This window comes from Sinohyriopsis cumingii, chromosome 11, assembly GCF_028554795.1.
Source record: "Sinohyriopsis cumingii isolate HCF-2022 chromosome 11, ASM2855479v2, whole genome shotgun sequence".
In the NCBI taxonomy this organism is placed as follows: Eukaryota; Metazoa; Mollusca; class Bivalvia; order Unionida; family Unionidae; genus Sinohyriopsis; species Sinohyriopsis cumingii.
This window is the reverse complement of record NC_142971.1, coordinates 10614915-10638707: the sequence shown is the minus strand read 5'-3', so window position 1 is coordinate 10638707 and position 23793 is coordinate 10614915. Positions and strand designations below refer to the sequence as shown.

The following is a 23793-nucleotide window of genomic DNA, read 5'->3' as shown; positions in this document are numbered from 1 at the left end:
TATTTTAATATGACTTTAATGTTTATTTTCTAGATTTAATTAAGATTATGAATCAGAATCAGTCTCCAACTCCACTGTAAAGTTTATCTATTACTTCTTCTGCTCAGGCACCTGCAAATTAAAACAAAATTGTAATGCTTAAATAAAGTCATATCATCTCAGCACTAGTTACATATGCAGAAGTCATGTTAATCAGCATTATAAAAATGTATGAAATTTTCTTCACTGCACTTGTGCTTCCCTTACTATCGTTAAGCCATGATACAAGATAACTTTGCACTTACTTGTCATTTCTGGCAAGTGGATGGTGCAATCAATTTGCACAAAGATGAATTTATTTCATCCAAATATTTCATGTGAATAAAAATTCCAAATGGAGGCACTTGTCCGATCAGACAAGATATATGCATATTGTAGTTAGCTGGACTCTAGCTCTGATAGTCCTGGGCAATAGGATAAGCTGATTTTGTTATCAGTTTAGAAATGCATCCGCTTTGCAAATACTATGCTTTAAAAGACGAAACTGAATCCAATATTGATGAAATAAGAGTCATTTGGATTACCTTGTTTTTTATCATTCTGCGTTGGTTGGGTGCATATTTGAGGGTCTCTGATATGGTCTCTTCCATTCCATTTGCCTTTGCTTTGCCATTAGTTTTCAAGCAGGCTTCTGCATGAGTAATACAATGTTTTAAAATAAGTTTCACAACAAAGGATGCATTGCATTTTTCTAAATGCCAGCAATAATCAATGGAATATTTTTAAAACATGTACTTTGAAATGTGTCTCAAGTTACTTTATCAATTCATTTAAAAATCTCTGGCAAGTCACATGAAAAACAATTTAAATCAAGCCATACTTACTTATCAAAGACTTTCTCATTCACATCCTTTACCTCACACAATAAATATCAGCAACACCAACATTAAATTCACACAATCAGTACAAAACCTAGGTGTTACTCTGAACAGTACTCTCACATTGCACCAACATGTCATGAACATATGCAAGGCTGCGTATCTTGAGCTGAGACGCATCAGCTCCATTCTCAGATATCTTTCAGTTGATGCCACTAAAACACTTGTGTGTTCATTACTGCTTTCAAGACTGGACTATGGTAACTCAATTCTGTCTGGTTCATCTTAATATCTACTGCAGAGACTTCAAAAAGTTCAAAACATAGCTGCTTGGATCATACTTAGAGTACCACAATCAGAGCACACCTCCCCGCTGCTCTGTACCCAACACTGGCTATCCATTCGATCCAGAATCAAACACAACATTAGTTCTCTGTGCTACGTTTCACTGACAGACTCTAGTCCAACATACCTATCCGACCTCACCTATGTGTACACACAAGCAAGATACTTACACTCCTCTTCCGACAATCATATACTCATTATTCTCACTATGAAAACAAAGTCACATGGACAGCATTCTTTTGCATACCAGGGCCCAGCAACATGGAATGAATTGCCCACTGAACTTAGACACAAAGACGCAGTGATCCCATTCAAGAGTGCTCTCAAAACTACTTATTCTGACTACAAAAACAAACTTAATGACTTAATAATGTTAACTACCTTAAATATTCTCAGCATGTTTTTTATGTTTTCTAATTTCATGGTGTTTGTTTTTGTAATCATATCATTGTGTATGTTTTTATGTTGTCTAATGTTGCAAAGCGCTTTGAGCTTCTAAAGATTAGGCGCTATACAAAGTCCTCATTATTATTATTATTATATTTAGCTTGGATGAATATTTTTTAAATCAGTGGCCATAACTAAAAAATGGGATTTTGTTTTATGATCATAAAAGTATGTTGGACACCATCCATGATGTACAATGCTGTCTGACATTTCTATGCACCTAAGGTTTCCATCTCAAATATTAAAGCAAAATGCATACCGAATTTGACAGATTGATGAAAATAAAAAAAAGCAATGCTTACCATTTGAAAAGAGGCAATTGTCACTAGAATATTCTATTCAAAATGATATTAATTTTGGACACAGGGGATACCACCCCCATGTTTTCCTGACTCGTGATATGTCGGCCTATTCTGTGCACAGCTTTAAAAGATGTAATGTTTATCCATCGAGCTATAGAAATGAAATACATTTACTGTAGACTGTTTCTGTCAGCAGTTAAGTTGAGTAATTAGGTCAGGTTTATAGCTAGTTTACAAAATTCAATGTAGAATGCCAATAAATGACAAGATATATTTTTGCAAACTAAAGTGATCTTGAAAAAAGATTAGTAAAGTTTAACATTTTATAAAAAATAAGCTATTATGTGGAAAAGAAACAACAATGAAATAGGATGCAATGTGTTTACGTCTAGTTTTGGAAGGTACCGTCATAATTGTACCGTAGTTTAATGGGTGGAAAGGCCATTGAAAGGTAAGGGCAGTGCGGAGACCATCGAGTATGTTCCAGAATAGCCGAATCTTTGTAGATACATAGATCCATTCGTAACTTCAGTCCGCAAGCGAAACACTGTACTTCGTATCCCAATCCTGACTCAGGTCCGAAGTAGACAAATCCTGTTCTAGCTAAAACATACGAAGAAGGTAATCCTTCCCTATCCGTAGGCCATTTTTGAAACGTGTCCAATCGACGGGCACAATCACAATAGTCAGGTAAGAAGACTGGAAAATGGTAGGGTTTGAACTTGGAGTTCTCACTGGATTTCTCACTCGATTCTTGCTGCGGCGAAGTCATCCTTCTGGTGGGTGGCTATCCTCTTACAACCAATGTTTTATACCGACATGTCCATACGGCAAAGTAAAGTGGGTGGGAAGCCGCACTCACTTCTGCTACACGATTTGATAGACTTTTTCCAAGGGTCGACTGACGATGTGGTGTGTGGGTAAACGTACAATCTTGTTGGGTTGATAGGTGGTCACTTTCTCTAGACTGCAAGGCTTCTTTCAATATGCCAAAGTTGACCACTCGACTGGTACGATAATTCAGAGTAAGTCCTTTCACTTTACACTTCGTGTGCACTTCTCCTTGTTTGTCCCAGTATTCGTAGCCGTAATTTTTGGGACCACCACTAACGAAACTTAGAATCTTGTCATCGGGGTGCTTGTCTGTCCAGGCTCCTAAACGGTCTCCTTCGATGTCAGGGTGCTGTTGACTCGGGTGATCGATATAAATGCAACTGTCCATGTCAAAGTACAAGACACGTTCCCCTAACAGTTCTAAAGCTTCGTACAATTTTAAGCGAGCATGAGCTGTCATGTAAGCTGCAATGATGACATTTCCAAAGGGGTCATCTTCTACAAAGTTCAGATCTTCTTCGTAATTCACCAAGATCAAATCCTCACGAACGACGTCCACGTGTTTCATGAATTTGGCTTTGTCGTGAATCATCTGAAAGTAGCGGGAAGGTTCGGTCAAATACTCCGTCTTGGGTAAACACGGTCATTGTGCCATTTTACCCCACAAGCAATTTAACATCACTTTGGCAAACGATCGCCTGCCTTCGTTTTTCTCAATGTGATTTAAAGTAATGCCTTCTTGTGCCCAGAATTTCTCTCTGAATGTCTTTTGGTCTTCGGGAGTGTGACACCAGGACAGATAGCCACTGGCTTCTTGCTCAGTTTCAAAAAGGCATCCACGTAGTCTGCGAAAATGCCTTTCTGCGTGGGGTCACCCTTGTGGAATTATTGTGTCTTGGGAAAGTGGCAAATTTCGTACACTTCTAACAGTTGGTGTCCCATGTTCAGAGCTTTGAACAATTCTACGCTGACCCATGTCCCCGTCAAGGCCCGTTCTTCCTGGGTGTGATGACAAGGTTGATCTTGGTTGCACGTTTCAGCACAAGTACGGCACAAAGGAAACACAAGTTTGCCTTGGCAATGGCGAGGTAAGACGGGATGGTATAGGTTCGTGGGAGGCAAAACTTTGCACTTGATCAAGCCTTCGTATTGTCGAATGTTTTTTAGGTCGATGTGTTCGGTGAACAATTGTGGGTGCCCTGCAGGAAAGCAACAATATTTGCACACATAGGGATACAGTGAACACACGTCCAAGTATTTGATTTCTTCTCCTTTCTCTTCGTCAGCTTGGTACAGCAAACAGGTGGCATTGGTCCTTCCTCCGTACAAACTATTACTTGGGTTCAGGGGGTCCATGAACTGGTAACTTTCCATGAGGCGTTTAAACTCAGGATCAGTGTTCAAACGGTGATTGTATTTGTGTTCCCACATTTCCACCACTTGGTATCCTTCCTGTTCTAACTTTAGGCGTGGCTGACAAATGGCCTGGTACAAGTCTTCCATGGTTCGTTGTAAGAACTGATTTTTAGTGCCGTGGTCAGGGTAACAGATGGGACATCCGTGAAATAAGCAACCGTTAAACTCGTACATGATCTTGGGGTTTTCTAAGTCCCAGCCATTGACCGAATGCATTCCGATGATCTTTCGCCCTGTCCGTTGCGGGCATGCTGAATCCATTTGTCTTCCTTGTCGCACAAGTAATGCAACCAGCATGGGGCTTTGACCGAGTATTGACGTTTGATATAGTTGGTCGTTTGAGGACTGATGACAGCCACAGTGTTTTCAAGCATGAATCGTTGTCGGTAGACTAAGGAACACGCTTTGGCAATGGTGCAAGCCTCTTTTAAATGATCAACCCCTCCGTGTTCCATGAACAGTTCTCGAAATTTTCCACAGCATCGCCGTAAAATGTCCATGTCGGAACGACGATACTTTAGCATTTCTTCCTGAAAGTCGAAAGGGTCGGAGGCGTGAGCCTGGTACCAAGCGTAGAAAGTTTCTCGTTCAGTACGCATGTTGTCAGGGTCGTAATAGTGAGCCTGAGGCAAATGGGGTAGAACGGCGTGTTGATTGGCTTCTGTATTGAAAAGTGTGGAAAGTACCCTTTAGCCATTTCTGTCATTCCAAACATTTTAGGCATTCGACTCAAAGGCATGGCTAAGTAGCTCATCGAATCTTTAAACTGCACTTGTCCCACTTGCATGAAAATGATTTTGGCTCCGTTCAAAGTGATTTTAGGACGCTCGATGCCACGTTCCGTATAACATCTCAAAAGAAACTGTCCATCGTATCCGGAGAAATTGTGAGCCATCACCGTGGCATGGTGATGACAATCTCCATAATAATGTTCGATGTCCTCTTGGCTCCACGTCTTGTCGATGGGGTCTAAGACCCATTGTGTGAAATCGGCTAGTGTGTTCAGTCCTTGAAAGATTTTTTCACGCCCTCCAGGAATCTTACTGCAGTGAGGGCAATAACTCAAGATAGGTTCTTGAATCACTTCTCGCACGCTCGATGAGCCACGCAGAAATTAGGAATGTGAATACTGGTCTCTTGCATGCATTCGAAATCGAAAAAGATGAAATTGCCTTTCTTCTTCTTGTGACCATCCTCTTTCTCTGGTTGGGATTGGTATTTTTGTATGTAGCATTGGTGTTCCAAGTCCACAATGCAGTGACAAATGTGACATTTTTTCTTTCCTGAACATACATGTGCCTTGGTACTGTTGATACATAGACCTTGTCCACACATTGGGCACAATCTCAGGAGTTGACAAGCACATTTCTTCTGTGAACCTTGCATCTTCAGATGTTGTTGGTAACAGGCAGGGCTGACAAATGTGCGCAGACAAGCAGGACAATGCACTGGTTCTTGCCCTTCGCTCAGACAGGGTTGAGAGGCCAAACATCCTGAGCATTTCGATCCACAATGTTTGTGTTGCTCTCGATTATTATAACCATCATAAGTCACATTTCTCACAGTAATATTTGTATCCCAGGAATCCAGTGATAGTGGTAATGGTATTGAAATGGTCATCGTGATGATAGAGGTGAATGTATTTTCCATCCTTAAAGTCTTTCCCTCGAAACAACAGAGACCCGCGCACTTCTTGAGGGTGCACTTTCAAGGTGTATCGTGGAGCTAGGGCATCTTGCAATTTTTGCATCTCAGGAATGCCACAGGATGTGTCTTTGGACAGGCATGCTTGTTGTAACAGAAGTTCTGCTTCATTTCGTTGTTTGGCTCGGTTCGATTTTCGAATGTTCTCCCAGGCTCTTTTCCATTCTACCGTGTCGTTCTTGTCGGCATAGGTTCATCCCACCACGATGGCTCGGGCTAAACACATGTGGTCTTGAAAATTGTTAATTTGGACAAGACTTGTTTTGGTAATGCGAAGGTTGTTGACCAATAAGGTCTTTCTGCATTGTCCGGTCCCTTGAGGAGGAGAGACATGGGTCATGTCCAGTGTGGCTTTTCCATCGGTGATGTCAAACTGGTCATTAGATTGTTGCACGTGTTGAATCTTGTCCATGACTTTGGAAGTGGTCAATTCTGCAGGGCTGCTAAACTCGATCCAAACAGGGGATTTCAAGCCATCATGTTGTATGGAAAGTCTCAAGCGATCATCTTCTTTGGGTTGACATTGTCGCTTGAGTGTGGTGAGCAAAGAATCCCACATGTCGGTGATGAACCCTTTTGCTTTCTCTAACAGTACTTCAGACTTGAAATCTTTAAACTTCACTGTGTATTTGTAAGCCGTAGTTCTAAATTTTCTAGAGGGACGCTTTTCCGTCTCTCGAATGTCATAGTACTTTTCAGGGTTGACTAAGGGTGGTAAACTTTGTTTAGAGGGTTTGGATTCTGGTTCACTCATGTCCTCTTCAAAATCACTGGCATGAATTTGTGCCAAGACTTCAGCCCTAGTACGAGGCGATAGATCACGTTTCTGCCTCTTACTTTCTTCTTCTTTCTTCTCAAATGAATTGGATCATTTCATCTCGATAGCAAAAAGTCAAATGACTAAAGTTTAAACACCATGGATTAATTTATAGTCATAGCAGACCAGCGTATATAAAGGGTATGTGTCTTGTCCTTTCACTATTCATTTCACTCTCAAACTGAGCACAACAATGGAAGAGACTACCAAGATTGAACGTTTCATCAGAGCTTTGCGAGGGGTCATTAGAAAATTCTCTTCAGACCAGCCGAGGGACTACTCTCCTTCCTTTCAAGATAAAAGTCAAGATACTTGCTATATCTGTCAGAAGAAAGGGCATTGGTCTTCAGAGTGTCCAGACCGTCAAAAAAGAAAAAAAAGGGGTTAGAAGAGACAAAAGTCAAGATACCTGTTATTATTGTCAAGAAAAAGGACATTGGTCACCAGACTGCCCAAAAAAGAAACAAGAGGAGTCAGAAGAAGAGAGGGATTCTTCAGAGGAAGAGGAAGAAGAAGAGGAAGAAAACAGACAGGTGAAGAAAAAGAAACAGGAGAAGAAAAGAAGGGAAGAAAGTGAAGAGGAAGAGGAGGAAAAGACTATGACGGTGAAGAAATTAAAAAAACAGAGAGTGAACAATGAGACAGAATAAGTCTATGAACTTTTTAAAGTGCTCTGTTGTGAATTGTGAATTGTAAATATTTATAAAAGAATAAATTAATTATAAAAGGTAAGTGTCTTTGGGTTTTGATTTTAAAATAAGAACCTACACTCACGCACACTCATACACAGACAGGTACTATTGGGTAAAATGGTTTTTATTAGTTATTGGCAATTGAAAGCCTATCTCTTTTCGAGAGACGTGGATGGCCCTGAAAAGGGCCTTTTTTGGTGTAAGGGGTGAGTTTAAACAATCAACTTTAACTGTCTTAAGCCTTTGCCATGGCCAAGGCCTACTTCAGGACTGCGTACTGTTGATGATGATTTCGTTGAAATCACTAAGGATGGTGCAGTAGGCGTAGTCACAGGGTTGGAGTGTTTAGCTTGGGAAGGTCGTATTCTCTTCGGCCGTAATAAAGAAGTCTGATACATCTGTTTCAGACTTCTTAACTAAAATGTCTAACAGTACCGTGACCGTTTGATTTTGACACCCTTGTTTCTTTGCTGCTGCGTCTTCTTCTTGTTGTTTTTTTCTTACCTCTTCTTCTTGCTGCTGTTGCTGTAGGAGAAAAGCTTGTTCCGCTTCCTTTTGCTGTTGTATAAATTTCTCCAATTCTTCTTTCTGTCTCTGTCTAAAATTTTCCATGTGCGGTAATGAAGGAGAAGGTGACGAAGGTTCAGGAACAAATTCTTGCAAGGTAAAAAAATCCACAAAATCCCAATTCACCTCTTCTGAAAGTAAGTCTGGGTTCCCTTGGGTAGTCTCCACCATCAGTGCACCCAAACTGATCGTTTTCTGAGTTTCCGTCATGTTGAAAAACTGTCGCTTAGATTGACTACGCACAGGCGCTAGCGAATCTATATAGACTATGTGACGTCACAGACTGCTCTCTTCGGATTGGACGTGGGCTGACTGAATTTTGTAACGCGTGTTTGGATTGGTCAACAAACTCAATCCGTTTCAATCCTTCCTCCCCCTATAAATAAGTACAGTTCACTGCATTCCTTCACCTGTTACTCAGCACCCCAACATGTGGACCGATGTACAATCTTCAACGCTTGTGTCTTCGATGATGTTCCGGACGGACATATCAATGTATGTCCGATCCAACTGGACAGTTATCCACAGGACAGACACCAGCCTGTGGATGCGAAGAATCTTATGTGGAGCATCAAGGATGCCTCAAAAGAGTCTTAATCTATGGTCCTGCAGTCAGGCACAGCCTAAGGTCAAGAAGAAGATGTCACAGATGCCCTTTATGTTAAGGGTATATTAACATAAAACCAAAGGCCCTTTTCAGGGCCATTCCTATCTCTCGAAAAGATCTTGACTTTCAATTGCATACCCCTTTTTTTATTTTTTTGTTTAAAAAAATAATAAAAAAATAGAGACCCCTCCCTGTTTCAATTTTCGCCTGTCCCAAGACAGTCCCACGATTTATTCCCCATGTTCAATTTCCCTTGTCCCTAGAGTGAATAGTTTTTTTTCTTTCTCCCATGTTAAATTCCCCTTGTCCCTAGAATGGATATTTTTTTTTTTCTCCCATGTTAAATTACATAGTCCCCAGAGTGGATATACCCTTTTTAACATGGAAGTTCCCTAGTCCCTAGACCGTCCCTATTCACTACTACCATTGTCATTACCAGCCTGAAACCCAATTTAATGCCATTTGTATAAATTCATTTCAAATAAATATTATGATATAGTTGAAGTGTAAAGTCAAGCAAGTATTCTGTTTGCAGATTTTACATTTTAGATATTATAGTAAAGTCATATTTTCTCTTGTTTAGTAAACTTTATTGCAACTGGTTCCAAAATAGTAAATCTTATTTAATGTTCATTCACCAGAATAGGTATTAATACAATCCCGAATTAACTGTATGGTACTAAAATATACCCTGATCTTGTGTGAGATTGTAATATACAGAACTATACCTCAAGACAACAATAATATATTGAATTTATATTGTATCAAGACTGTCATGGTTATGAACTCCAACTTTATTCAGGTTTTTTCATAATAAATGATCATCTTGTGCTATGGTTGAAAAGAAATCAAAGTTCAGTTTAACTCCATTCTCTCCACATTTGTAAGTTGTTAAGAGGCATACTCATCCTCAGTGTTATAGTAAAATGTAATCTTATTTGGATCAATCTTGGTGGTGTAATATATGAATGGAGAAAGAATATTATCATCCAGATTAAAATATGTTTTATTCAGACTCTACTAAAATTTTTAGTTGGATATGGGTTACGGAGCCTGATGTGTACGAACAAGGCAATGTGTACCATGACCTTTTTAATTTAACATTTTAAACTCCTGCAGAAGAAAGAGATTTTTTAGATCCATTAATCTGTATTAACAAAAACATTTCTTCAGTATGATTTTCAATTACTTAGTATTGACAAAACTCATATTTTAAAGTTGTTGTTTTTTTGTGTTTGGTTTGGCCTTTTATGGTAAACCAACACAAGTAAGTTATTTAGTGCCAAGGCACTTTAAGTATAGTGCCTTGCCCAAGGACACACCATGGTAGCTAACCCAGGTTGGTCTGATGGTAGAATTTGAACCTACCTTATTTCACAGGTCCAGAAAGCTAACCACTGAGCCACTACAGCTCCCCATCTTATAGTGGAATGCTGGTATACTTTATGATCAAGAAGGATGGGTTGGGGTATGCATGTTGCATCTGAAAAAAGTGATGGAATTTTTGTTTACATAATATTTTAGTCATACAATATGAATCATTTTCTATAGATTTAAGATGTATCAGATCAAGTTAAGAAAAATCATATATTCTGTTTCCTGGGAATGTACTAAAATTCACTGTTATTGTTTGATTTTTTGGTAGTAAGCTTACTTGGTATTTTTTTCTTTTTAACTTGAATACCTAATTTGTTAACATCCTATTCTAAATCTTCAGAGTTCTGTCTATTAAGTGACAACTGTTGATACATGTAGGGAAGTTTTTGTTTATATCTTTTGATTTTTGTGATTCTGGAAGTTGCAGTATTTGTTGTTGTATTATAACCATTTCAGTAATTTAATGAATGCAGAGTATACTGCTCTATAAATGAAATTTAAGTGAAAATAATGTAAAAGTATGTTTCACTGCAAATATAAATTGTTTAAAATAATATATCATTTATCATATGACTATTCAATTGTGGTAACTAGTATTCCATCCAATATCTATATATTAAAATATGTCTTTTCATACAGCTGGTGATCATTTAGATACAAGTCCAATTGAACATAATCAAATTATCAATGCAGGTGTTTTTATTAGTAGTAGTATTGCAAGTATAAGTGTTAGTATTAAGATTTCATATACAGGTATGATAAGTGTATCATAATGTTTAAATGATGCTCCTTGTTACAACATAAAATATGTTCATTGAAACAAATGGTTCACTGGTAAATTGGCAGCAAAGGTCTTCACTGAATTATGTTGCATAAACTATTTTACAATAAAACATATATGATGCATCTCAATTATGATGAATGTGAGGAGGAGGATTAATAATAATGCAATTTAAGTTATCTTCATAACATAAGTTCTAGCAGATGTGTAATTTTTATGTGGTTCATCATCAGTTTGAAACTGGTCTGTGATTTCTGGATCTGGACATACCTGGTCCCCTGCTGTTGTGCTGCTATGGTCTTTACAGTTCATTAGGATATCAGTTACACTTGGTTTACATTTAGAACCCCATGGGATGGAATGCCCAGTTTGAAACTGAGAGAATGGTTAATTATCCATAATATAACTCCTGCAGTTATTATTAGGTTTGATATCAAGGTCTTTCTTTAAAAGCTTTTCAACTCAGGTTCTGTTCTACCATACAGATAAATAAAGTCAAATTCAAGGCTTTCAGATTTGTCCAGTTTGTTTCATGTGTTGCAGCAGACAGACTGTATATTGCCACTGTACCATATAAATATCAGTGCTTAGTCTGCTCTCAGTTGCTGTGGTTTGATTAGTTACAAGTGTCATCACATGTGACTAATTATTGACCAATGTAATGAAACTTGTATAATTAGAAGGCTGTATTTAAAAACTCTAAAGATCTTAAAAAGAAAATTGGATCGGGGTAAGTAAAACCTTTTACTTTGACCATTTGGCTAGAAAATAATTTCAATAAGTTTAAATTGGATAATAGTAATATAATAATTAATTACACAAATCAGAATAAAAGCTATTTGCATATCCCCTTACAGCTGTTGCTTTTTCATAGTACTAAGTAGAATAAAGTATAGTTAAGACAGATAAAGAAATATCCCGTCATATATACCTTACATCAAATAAAGAAACTCAAGATGGATAACAACAAAATTAATGTCACATCATCAAATAGTTATCTCAGCTGCCTGGTCAACCTAAAGGCAGATAAACTAAGGCAAACTTACTCCGAAGCAGTCTCATCCCCCCTAAGAGAAAAACGACAGATACAGTTCTTAACGCCAATTTTCAACTCGACCCCAACTGACTCGATGAGTAGACTCTACCTGTCACCAAGCGTAAACGAGAATGTGGACAATCTACCGAGTAACCGCAAAACTACATCCGACATGAGTACCCAAACTGAGGAACAATACTCAACAAGCACAAAAACAACCCAGACCACGCTGGTTAAAAACACTAGCAGCCAGGGGACTCAAACTGAGAACCTACTAGATGAAACAGAACGCCCTCACCCTACCACAAATAAAGCAGTCACACACGACTCAACAAAAGGTAAGAATAATAGGAAAACCAAATCCCAAATACCAGTTAGAAAGAATAAGGAACACACTAACTGTCAATACAAGACCCAGCAAGCCGGTTATGGACAACGAAACAAAGTCAGCTAAAGAGACAAACACCAGGGGAAAAAAGACCAGTCTGCAAAATATCCAAAACAAGAAACACCCCGCTGAACTGACTCTCTTCGTCAAGGGAGTAAATTCCAAAATAACGAAGTTAGCCTTTAAAACCATAGCATGGCAATTGAACAAACATCACCAAGGAGAATTCACGCTTAAAAGCACTAGAGACGACTTGCTGATAATCAAATGCACCACTGAACAACAGATTGCCAAATATATGGAAATTGAAAGAATAGGCCAAATAAATGTTCAGGTCACTAGACACAACAGAACAAAACAACACATAGACCCAAACCCCCCAAAAACACACAACAAAGGAGTCATATACGTATCAACTCAAAATAAAACCAATGAAATAGTAGACTACATAAGGAGTAAAGGACAGGAAGTAGAGAAAGCAATCCGCCTAAAAACAAGAAGGGGAAAGGATAGCACTGCAGTGGTACTCTTTTTTAAGGCGCCACCCCAGAAACTATCAAAATAGCCGAAAAACTCGAGGCTAAAAAAATTTTTGCTTTCAAAAACAAACCACGGTTCTGTGGCAACTGCAAAAATTGGGGGCATTACTCTAAGAGTTGCGGAAACCTATTCCGGTGCAATCAATGTGGTCTTCACCACCCAGACCGGAAAACATGTAGCGCCACCAATCAGCACTGCGCTAACTGTAGTGGTAACCACAAACCAAACCACGCAGAATGCCCCAGGGCTCTTAGAGAAGCCCTAATAGTCGAATATATGATCTCCCATGGGGTAAACTATAAGCAGGCCAAAACAAAAATCAGGATACCAAAAACAAAATAAATAGGTATCACCCTCACTGGTAGGAAACACGCATAAAATGAAAACAACAGTAAATTAAACAAACTATTAAGACTTTTTGCACTAGAGATGGATTCCAGAGCAGAAATCAAAATATGGCAATGGAATGCACGCGGCCTTAGGGCCCACGCTGACCAACTAAATAACAAAATACTTGAACAGGAAAGAAAACCAGATGTTATATGCATACAGGACACCCACCTAAATGATACCTCACATATCCCAAACATCATAGGCTACAACACCAAATACCTAAAGCATCGATCCCCCACAGCAAGAGGAGGGGGGTTAGCAACCTTTGTTAGAGATGGAATTACATCAGAAATGCATAAATTAACAGATAGTAGACCGCCCAATGACTTTGAAATACAGATAGTCAAAATAACCGCTCAAACTAAGCAGGTACTAATCGTTAACCTCTATGAAACAAATGAGCAGCGCAATTTAAGTGCAGACGAAACAATCAAAATGATTAAAGACTGTGGAGAATGGGTGGTAATATGCGGGGACTTCAATGCGCACAATGAACTATGGGGGAGTCAAAAGACGGACATTAAAGGAAAAATTGTAGAAAAATGGGCACAAAAATGCAACTTAGTTTTTCTAAACAACGGATAGATGACAGAACAGGCCACACATCAGCAATAGACCTATCTCTATGCACACCAAGATTAGCAGGCATTTCTGATTGGCAAGTTGATGAAAGCGACCCTATGGGAAGTGACCATTACCTTATAAATATAGAAATACAAATTAGAATACCTCAAAATAAAGCGTCCTTCACACCAAGATGGAAATACGAACAGGCCAACTGGATTAGGTTCAAACAGATAGGTGACTCAATCGACCCAGAAACCATATATCACCGGGACATTGACACCTTTAATGACAAATTAATAGAAACCATTAACACAATGGCCCAAGAAACAATTCCTAAAACTAAAGGAGTAGCACCCAAACCCACGGTGCCCTGGTGGAATAATGAATGTAAAATAGCAATTAAAGAGAAAAAAAGAGCTCTAAACAAATTCAAAAGAACTAAAAATAATAGGGACTTTAACTACTACAAGGAAAAGGAAAAAACTGCCAAACAAACTATTATGATAGCTAAACAAAACTCATGGAGAGAATTCTGCTCAAAACTAGATATTAACACAAAATCGAAGGAGGTGTGGCAAAGAATTAAAAAAATGAGAGGCAAAACTAAATCAATAACCCCCAACATACCTGGACAAAACAACAAACATAAGGCAGAATTATTCGCAAACTATTTCGCCAACATGTGTAGCAATACCAACTTAGAGGATAAGTTTAAAAATCATAAAAGGCAATTTGAGGAAAGCAACTCTGACAACATAAAGGAAGCAGGAAATAATGACGGCCCACTAAACCTTCCGTTTACAGAAGCCGAATGGAGAAAGGCCCTCGCCGGCAAAAAGACCACATCCCCCGGGGAGGACACTTTGGGGTATGAAATGTACAAGAACCTACCCAAAAAACTTGTCACAATTGCACTTAACCTCATTAATAAAATATGGGAAACCGGTACCATACCTATAAGATGGAAAAAGGCAGTAGTGGTCCCGATTCTTAAGCCTGGAAAACCCTCAAGCGATATAAAATCATACAGGCCCATATCACTAACAGACAATATATGTAAAATAATGGAAATTATGGTAAACAACAGGCTGAAATACCATTTAGAAAGCAAAGGACTACTAGCTAATACACAGAGCGGGTTTCGCAACTACCGAAGCACAATAGACCAACTCATGAGACTAGAAACCGCTGTCAAATTAGCATCTAGAGAAAAATTTTAAAAATCCAGATATGTTACAGCCATCTTCTTAGACATGGAAAAAGCATATGATCTAATGTGGACTAAGGGACTGATAAGTAAACTTAAACCATACGGAATAACTGGCAATATATACAAATTTATTGCTAACTTCCTAACCGATAGAAAGATACAAGTCAGACTAGGACAAGACTACTCCGAACGATACAAACTGGAAAATGGCATGCCACAATGAAGCGTAATCAGCCCAACTTTATTTAATATAATGATAAACGACCTGGAAACAGCGGTAAAACCCAACCACCTTGACTTATCCCAATTCGCCGATGACAGTGCCGTATGGAAAACTGGCAACCCGGCCAGCAGAGAAACGACCAAGCACTTACAAAAAGGACTAAACGATATAGGAAATTGGACAGATAAATGGGGATTTAAATTGTCACCTCTAAAAACAGTAGGCATAGTTTCCAATCCGGGAGGTGGCCACCCCCCACCCACTCCAAACTTAACCCTAAAGGGGGTACCCATCAAATTCGAAAAACAAGCGACACTCCTAGGTATGGTATTCGACCACGAACTCACGTGGGCAGCTCATATCCAAGAACTCGTAACGAAGTGCAAACGAGACATCAACCTCCACAGAAACCTCAGAGGGGTGAATTGGGGGGTTGATCAAAAAACACTCGTTACCCTATATAGAGCACTTATAAGAGCAAAATTGGACTACGGTTGCCAGGTATATGGAGCGGCGAACGCCACGTTACTAAAGAAACTAGACACAGTCCAATCAAAAGCGCTAAGGGTATGCACCGGCGTCCTAAATGGTACCCCCACACAAGATATCTTAATAATAGTAGGAGAACCCCCGCTAGACCTAAGGCGGAAGGAATTGATGCTGCGATACTCTACTCGAATATCAATACACCAACCCAACCACCTCACGCTACAAGCCCTCTTAGCATGCGACAAACCATTCGATACAAAAGGAAAAAATAAAAAAATACCTAGTGGGAAAATAATTATAGAATTAAAAAGGAAATTTCAAATCGCAAATATCAACCCAGAAAAAATAAGGTACTACCCAGACCCCCCGTGGACCTGTCCCACACCACAAATAGATCTTAGCTTACGTAAACTAGGACAAAAACAAAATGACCCGATAGGACTAAGAGCATCAATACTAACGTACATTGACAACAAATACGAGACATACACGCAAATCTTCGCAGATGGATCAAAAACCAAAAATCCAAATAAAACTGCAGCAGGGATAGTGATCCCAAAATTAGATGTCACCGTTGGAAAAAGACTCCCAGACCAATGCGCTATATACACGGTAGAATTCATGGCAATACTAATGGCATTAACATACGTCAAAACATACCCCACAACTAAGGCAGTCATTCTAAGCGACTCTTACAGTGTACTACAATCGTTAGCAACGGACCAATCCAAGAGCAGACCTAATATGATTAATCATGCAAGATCGCTACTTAAAGAGATTGAAAAAAACAACAAACACGTTGAATTCGTATGGATACCCTCTCACATCCATAATCCCAGGCAATGACAAAGCAGATGCAGAAGCAAAAAACGCCACAAACGAACCAAAAGCCCAAAATATAGCATACAGCGTCACTGAAATCAATAACATGGGACAAGATCAATGACATGTGGCAAGAGCTATGGGAAAAATCGGATGCAAACAGTCTAATACACACGATGATGAAAAAAGTAAGTAGAAAAGTCGAAAGTCCGACCTTCAAAAATCCATACGATATAACAATAATAAATAGAATAAGAACAGGTAAAACACTATTGGCAGGATGCGCAGGGAAACACATAAAAAGGGGACCAACCGAAAACTGCCCCTACTGCCCAACTCCAGAAACAATCGCACACTTAATAAATATATGCCCCAAATACAACCAGGAAAGGGCCGAACTAAAATCTCAACAGGAACAAATAGGAGAACGGTGGACATACCCGGAGTTACTTGTGGCAAAAAACAATAACATAGGAATGACCTATAATAACATCATGACATTCATTAACAAAATAGGCAAAAGGGGACAAATCTAAACCGAATGAAGGGTTGGGTATAAAGAGAGACCATGTAAAGAAATTAAAACCAATAAACCTAAAAGATCGAACCAAAAAAGAAAAAAACCAATCAAAATATTACAAATCACTGTTTGGGAATTGTGACGGCCGGCTCGGGCTAGTGGGTTCACAGACTGACACCGCCGCTCATAACCCGAACAATAAAAACCAGATAAGGACGAATATTACAAAATCACTGTTTTGGAATTATAATGGCATGCTAGGCCCCGTAGGTTCAAAAAAAAAAAAAAAAAAATATAAAAAAATAAAAATAAAAAAAATATACATTAAAATAAATCACAAATAGCTAAGCTAAACAAAAATAACAGGTAAATAGCCAAGTGGTCAAAGCGAAGGGAAACAAAGGCAATCAAACCACCTCCCTCGAAGAAAACATCTCACGGCGAACATGGCAGTATCAAAAGGACGAGAAGACCAAAACAGAAACGGACACGGGATAAGGCAGAAAGAGCTGAAATAAAGAAGAGCAGGAAAAGGCACAGAATGAAGTTAAACGTCCTAAGGCAGTAAAAGAAGAAAGAACAGGACACTTGCAGACCTTGGGGAATGAAGGCAGAAACAATGAAAAGAGTATGCCTCAAATAATCAAACCACCCCCACCCCCCAGTATGAAAAGAATTGCCTTCCCGAAATCAAACAAAATAAATAAGGCCACCCCCCCAACACATCTACTTATAAGTGTGAATGAGAAAGTGAGCGTGAATGTGTGTTGTCGGGATATGTGGGAAAAGCAGAAAAACGAACAAAAATGTCTATAGCCATCACACAAATATAGCATACACACTCCCTACCCACCTTTTTTTTCTTTTCTTTTCTTTTTTTTTTTCTTTTTTACAAACAAATTTTACCACATAGGGCTTTCATTCTGACCCACGAAAGCCCTCTTTTGACCAACAACTTACTGGCCCTGAAACACACTGATTGGTTTAAAGCCACACGTACGAAATACTTAACCAAATTGAGATCTCCAAAACAAAATAAAGGGCTACTAAAAGCCTACTAGATGTGAAAAAATTTCCGGAAAATTCAAGTACGCAAAGTACACAAAATTTAATAGACCTTACAAAAGATAGGAAAATTCACAACTCAGGAATATCTGAAGCGTATGTGACAATCACATGTTTGGCAAGATAGTACAGGAATAGCCCAATAAATATAGGGAACTGGGCATTGATTGCAACGAAAATTTAATAATACTGCTGCTGGTGTGCTTCGGTTACTGCCTGAAATGAGAGAGGAAGGAGATGCAGGATGCAGAAACAGACCACCAACGGAGTACAACGATGGAGAAGGTTGCAGCGACGAGAGCCTGGGTGGGACCTTTTGGGGCACCTGGGCTTCGGCTTGCTTGCTTGGGGGCATTGTATAAGTTAATCGCTAAATTCAAAAAGTACACAAACGTGTACAAACTAAACAGTCGCACATACCAAAAGGTGCACGTGACTTTAATCCAATGAATGAATGAAATGTGTGCTAGAGGGTAGGGTTAGCAGTTATACTCCAATTATGTTTGTGATGAGCAAAAGCAGCTGCACAAATTTGAGCTTTTAGTTTGGTTCTGGTAGGGTCAAAGGATGCAGGTACATTTTACATTAATTTTTTACTAGAAATAGCTATTTTCAATATTTTTCTGTGACAAGGCAACTAAAAGAATCAGTATGTGCCTTATGCATGAATAAAGTTCACTAGTACTATAACAAATTAGCATACTTTTCATCACCCCTCTACCATCAAGATTTTTTTATATTTACCTCTGTAGCAGACACAAATAAAAGTCGGCAGCTCATTTGCAGACTAAGTTACGCATATGATCTCCAATGCTCATCTAACTGTGACAGGCAGTCACCAACAAGCCAACCTATTTCCATGCCTAACTCAAAGTAAATCTGAACCACATTATAGATTTAGCTTATGTGTAAATTTATAAATGCTAGGCTTGTGATAATTAGGTTCATGCCTTCTACCTTAAAAATTAGAGGGATGTCAAAATACGAAACTATCCAGTGAGACCTATGATGTTAATTTTAATCCCTATGGGATTTGTGACATAAAAAACCCAAATGCTTTATGTATTAAAAGGTAACTAATGGGGGCAGGATCTGCAGTGAATCAATGGTTAGTATGCTAGACTCCTGATAAAAATGTTTGTGTTAAAATCATGTTATCAAGTCAACCAGGTTACCTACTGCAATGTACCCTTGCCTTACTCCAATTCCCTCAGTACTCAGTAAACAACTAGTGTTGCTGTACATAACAAAACCAGTCCATATTGATTTTACATATTTTACTAAATCCTGACAAAAATAATTCTCTAAATAAAGAATGATTAATATGTGATGGTCTCGCATGTAATCAAACTCTTCCAAGCTTTTAATGATATGAACCGATTTATCAATGTTTATCAAATTTGCATGAAAAACTATTTCTTATTTGTCATCAAATATGTTCAATGTTTTGATCATATAAGCATTTCTGCTACATTAAATCAAAATAATCTTTTTGTCAGAAATAGAGCCCTTATAGTATTTGCAAGGTCAACCAATCAGATGCAGAATTTGAGTTTAATATGAATGAATATTTTTTTTACAAAATTGCTCTTTTGCTATATCTTGATGAGATAAATCTATTCACCAAGTCTGATGAAATTAATGAGAAATAGTTTTAAGAGCAGTAGCAAGAATGGCTAGTGAGATGTAGAACCACCACATTATATGCATAGATTTTGCTTATAGCCTCAGACATACAAGCAAATAATTAAACAAGTCAGATCTAAATTGGATCATAAACACTGTTGTGCAAATCATAAGAAACTCTGCCAATCAGATGCAAGGTCACTTCACTACCATACCTTTATCACACTCATAATAAGCATCATTGTGAAACTTGACTCTATAAGCCCAATGGCCAAGCATGATCAAACTTGAATCAGCAGTAGTGGTTATAACCTCATGTATTTGTATGCATCTTCACTTCTTCAATCTAGATCTCATTTATATAAGCATGTATTCTACATTTAGTAAAAACTGCACTACATGTATAAATATTGCATGCGGTGGTAACATACTCAGATGAAAGATCACCTTATTATTATTAATGGTTAACACTCATCAAACTTCAAGGACAACTTAATGATTTTAGCCTATATTGTGGAAGTATGGCTTTTAGGCTGGTTAAAAAACTCAACTAATCTTATACATGATCACATGTATATACTTGGATTTTCCTCATTATTAAATTTATCCAAGATGTTGATTTAAGCCCAAAACCAAGTTTTATATAAACAAATTGATCAGAACTATGGACTCCAAAGTAGCTAATTTCTTACTGTTGAAAGACAGAAGGGGATGTGAAATAAATAACACACTCTGGACCATTACATAAACCCACTTAGCCTTTTGACCAGTTGAGATAAAATATCAACAATAATGTTAAATAAGATTGATAAATTATGTTTTCTCACATTACCTCTAGCCCTTTTCAACATGGATGGTATTTTTCTTCCACATATGTCAGCTCTTAATTAGTGGCCCTTTCCCATCATGAATGTTGTAGGTGAAACTCTCAGAATTAGGCTTTTTAATTTATATCTGTAGAAGAAAAAAAACTATTGGTCTGCATATATCAATGTCACCATTTCTGTATTAGATTAAAATACCATATGTGTGTGTGTGTGTGTGTGTTAATTTTAGAATTTAAGCAAACTTGTCTCCATGTGTTTATTTTAAAACTGATGATGATAACACATAACAGGTTCAATGGATAAAATGTTATTTCTTACTTCTTACAACTGCTCATTATATCTGAATTTACATTCAATGTTTGTTTTAATTAACATATTTGGGATATTGGGCAAATTATTTATTTTGTAGTTTATCATTATATCATTTACCAGTCTTTTATCATTCAAATATGTAATATAGTACCATTATACTGACTTCATATTCTATATGATATCCCAGCAATACATATTAAGCAGATAAGTGCAAATAAAAATATTCAGAATGTAAAATTTACTCCAAGCTCAAAGAAGATCAGCAAAAGATAATATCCAACAAATTACCAAACAAAAAGCGAAGTTAACGCAGTTACCTTTATTATGATGTCTCCAACACCAACGGTACTGTACAGCTACGTCTTCTGAGTTTTACCGTCATCTTGTCTTTCAAACCAGAATTAATTTCTTGAGCTCTTACAAAATGAAGAAACTTTTAAATACTATAATTTAAGCAGCTTCTTTACATGCCATCAGATAAATTATGGCAGTGTTATGTCTGTCAGCAAAACGCAACTTCACATTTGGACGGCGCGCTGTGTGGGCATCGCCGACACAGCAACTGACATGAATTCTCTATTAGCAGACAATGATTCGGAATAAATCCTTCGCAAATCTAACATTCTCGATTTTTCATAGTTCCACTTTTCATTGTTGCATCTGTTTGATTGTACAATTGCTAATGATGTTCAATGAATCAACTTCTATTCATCTGCTGTCTGAAATCCCGGTTCAGTTGGTATTTTCTTCCGCGCATGATGCCGTGTAAATAAAAGATACGGTCGACATTCAAAGTGGTTTAGGTTAATTTATTATTTTTTTTTATTAAGGTCATTTGCAGAAAGTGTTTCGCTAGGGTGAGAAAAAAAATATAACAAAAAGAAAACTTTCTTTTCCAACGCTAATACTGTATATATTTCAATTTGTGATTGATGCTATAAATAAAAAAAAATGATAATAAAGCATTTTAGCCCGTGGCTTCGGCACGGCACTCGTTTTTGTGGGTTTTTTAAAATGTTGTTAGTGTTGTTTTGGGGTTGTTTTTTGTGTGTGTACCACACTAAAAAACATACCAGGTATTAGGCCTAACGTAGGAAAAGAAATTATCCTCTATTTATTACTATTCTTACTGTCAAATGACGCAAAAGTGATCAAATTGCTATTAAGATTTTGTTTTGTATAACACTTACCGCTCGTTTTCCTCGAGATAAAGCAGCCACTTCAAAATGATTATAAAATCTGTGACAGATGAAAAACGTGGTTTAAATAATTCGTAATCGCCTGCCTTAAAATACTGTAGGAATTTGCTAATGTATTTCATGGCCCTCGTTTGAATAGATACCAACGATCATGTATATCGACCAAATTTTGTATATTCCTGCCCACAATCATGTATTTTGTATTAAACCGTATATTACACGAGCGCTCTGTGGCAAACTCGGGGGGGGGGGGGGGGGCGGGTCTCTATTATACCCAGAGGCGTAGCTATGATATTTTGCGCCCGGGGACGAACTATAAAATTGGCGCCCCAGCCCCCTCCCCGTTTAATCACATTTTTGAATATTACCCTTGTTTACTTATTATAATGTAACGTTGTAAGCCTCATTTTGGCGCCCCTGTACCTTGGCGCCCGGGGACATATGTACTCCCCTTCCCCCCCCCCCCCCCCAGCTACGCCTCTGATTATACCTGCTGTATCAGTTGAGAAATATATTGAACAGATCAGGCCCCAATACTCTCGCTCTGAAAAACATTAAAATAATTATATGCAGAATATCGGTAGGTCTCCCTCTTGCCAAAAATGTCAGCACCATATATATTTTGCAAGTAATGTAATGGGTATAATAACACACACACACACACACACACACACACACACACACTTTTTTGGGGGGGGGGGCAACGGACAGATGCCCCCATTTCCCAAAAAAAATAAAAAGTATTTTATATTTGTGTATTTCCCCCTCAGATGTGTTCTACGTTTTATTAAAACAAAATTTTATATAAAAAATTTAGTTTTTAGAATTTTTGATGGGGTATTTATGTTTCCATAGTGTTATCTAAAGGGTTGTTCGTCCGAGTCTGGTTTCCCTCACCTTGCTCGAAGTTCATTCCCTTGAAATGTTTTGTAACCTTTGCTATATGTCGCCTAGGTCTCAGTGTTTGCTATATGTAATGGTCTTATATTGTGTGTATGCTATATTTTCTTTATGTTTGAGACAGCAAGTATAGATCAAATATCTTTCCCAGTTGTATTTCTTCCTTTATGATGTTATATTGTATCTTTTAATTTGTTTTATGGTTTTCTAATTTTGACGATGGAATGGTGTACTATTTAGATTTTGTTTAAAAAAAATAATTTCCTATTTTATTATTCGAGTGATAATATGTGTCGTTCCTCATAATAGTCTTTAAAGATGTTGATAGGTAGGTTACGCTCGATCCAAGGTTCACGCTTCTTTATTCTCTATGTGTTTTTCCTGGGTCGCGTTAGGCCTCCTTTATTTAGTTTATCTGATTATGCTTTATTGAAAGATCCAAACGTATTTATGAGACCACATTATTCTATAGTGGTCAACCATGCAGTGCGGGAGAAGTTAGTAGGGTTTTAAACTAAGTGTTATACAGTATGTATTTGTGTCTTTATTTTGTCTGTTTATGTTCTACATTGGGTGTTTTCAAAGACTCATGATGGGCCTATGCACTTCACTGAGCCCTGTGACTTAGCCCCATGATGTCATCGCCATTTACTTCCCCCTTATATTTTCCCTGTATCCCTTCCTATATATGTCTTTAGAATTTTCTTTCAGAGAAAGAAGAAAAAAAATTAAATTACAAAATTCTTTTATTTTTTTCTTTCTTCCTTTCTTCCCTTTTCTCTTTTAAAAAAAAAAAGTTATATGGGTTTCTTTGAAATATTTGAAATAGAATTTGAAATTTTCTTTGAAATATGGCTGTTGTGGGGTGCGAGGAGGGGGTATGGGTATGGCATCAGCTCGCAATTGCGCTACGCGACCCTTCGGTCTGTA

General features: G+C 37.9%; 1 long non-coding RNA gene across 2 annotated transcripts; it reads right to left on the bottom strand.

Annotated features, from left to right (window-relative positions):
- On the bottom strand, positions 1-21493 carry LOC149787604 (uncharacterized). Of its 2 annotated transcripts, XR_016424371.1 has the most exons (5): positions 21082-21493; positions 20458-20579; positions 9957-10071; positions 564-670; positions 1-111 (listed from the first exon to the last, which is right to left on the bottom strand). It is a non-coding gene; the product is annotated as an uncharacterized LOC149787604 (long non-coding RNA). The 2 variants fall into 2 exon arrangements; XR_016424370.1 differs by lacking the exon at positions 21082-21493 and having other exon boundaries at positions 20458-20957.
- Between the last annotated feature and the right edge of the window lie 2300 nt (positions 21494-23793).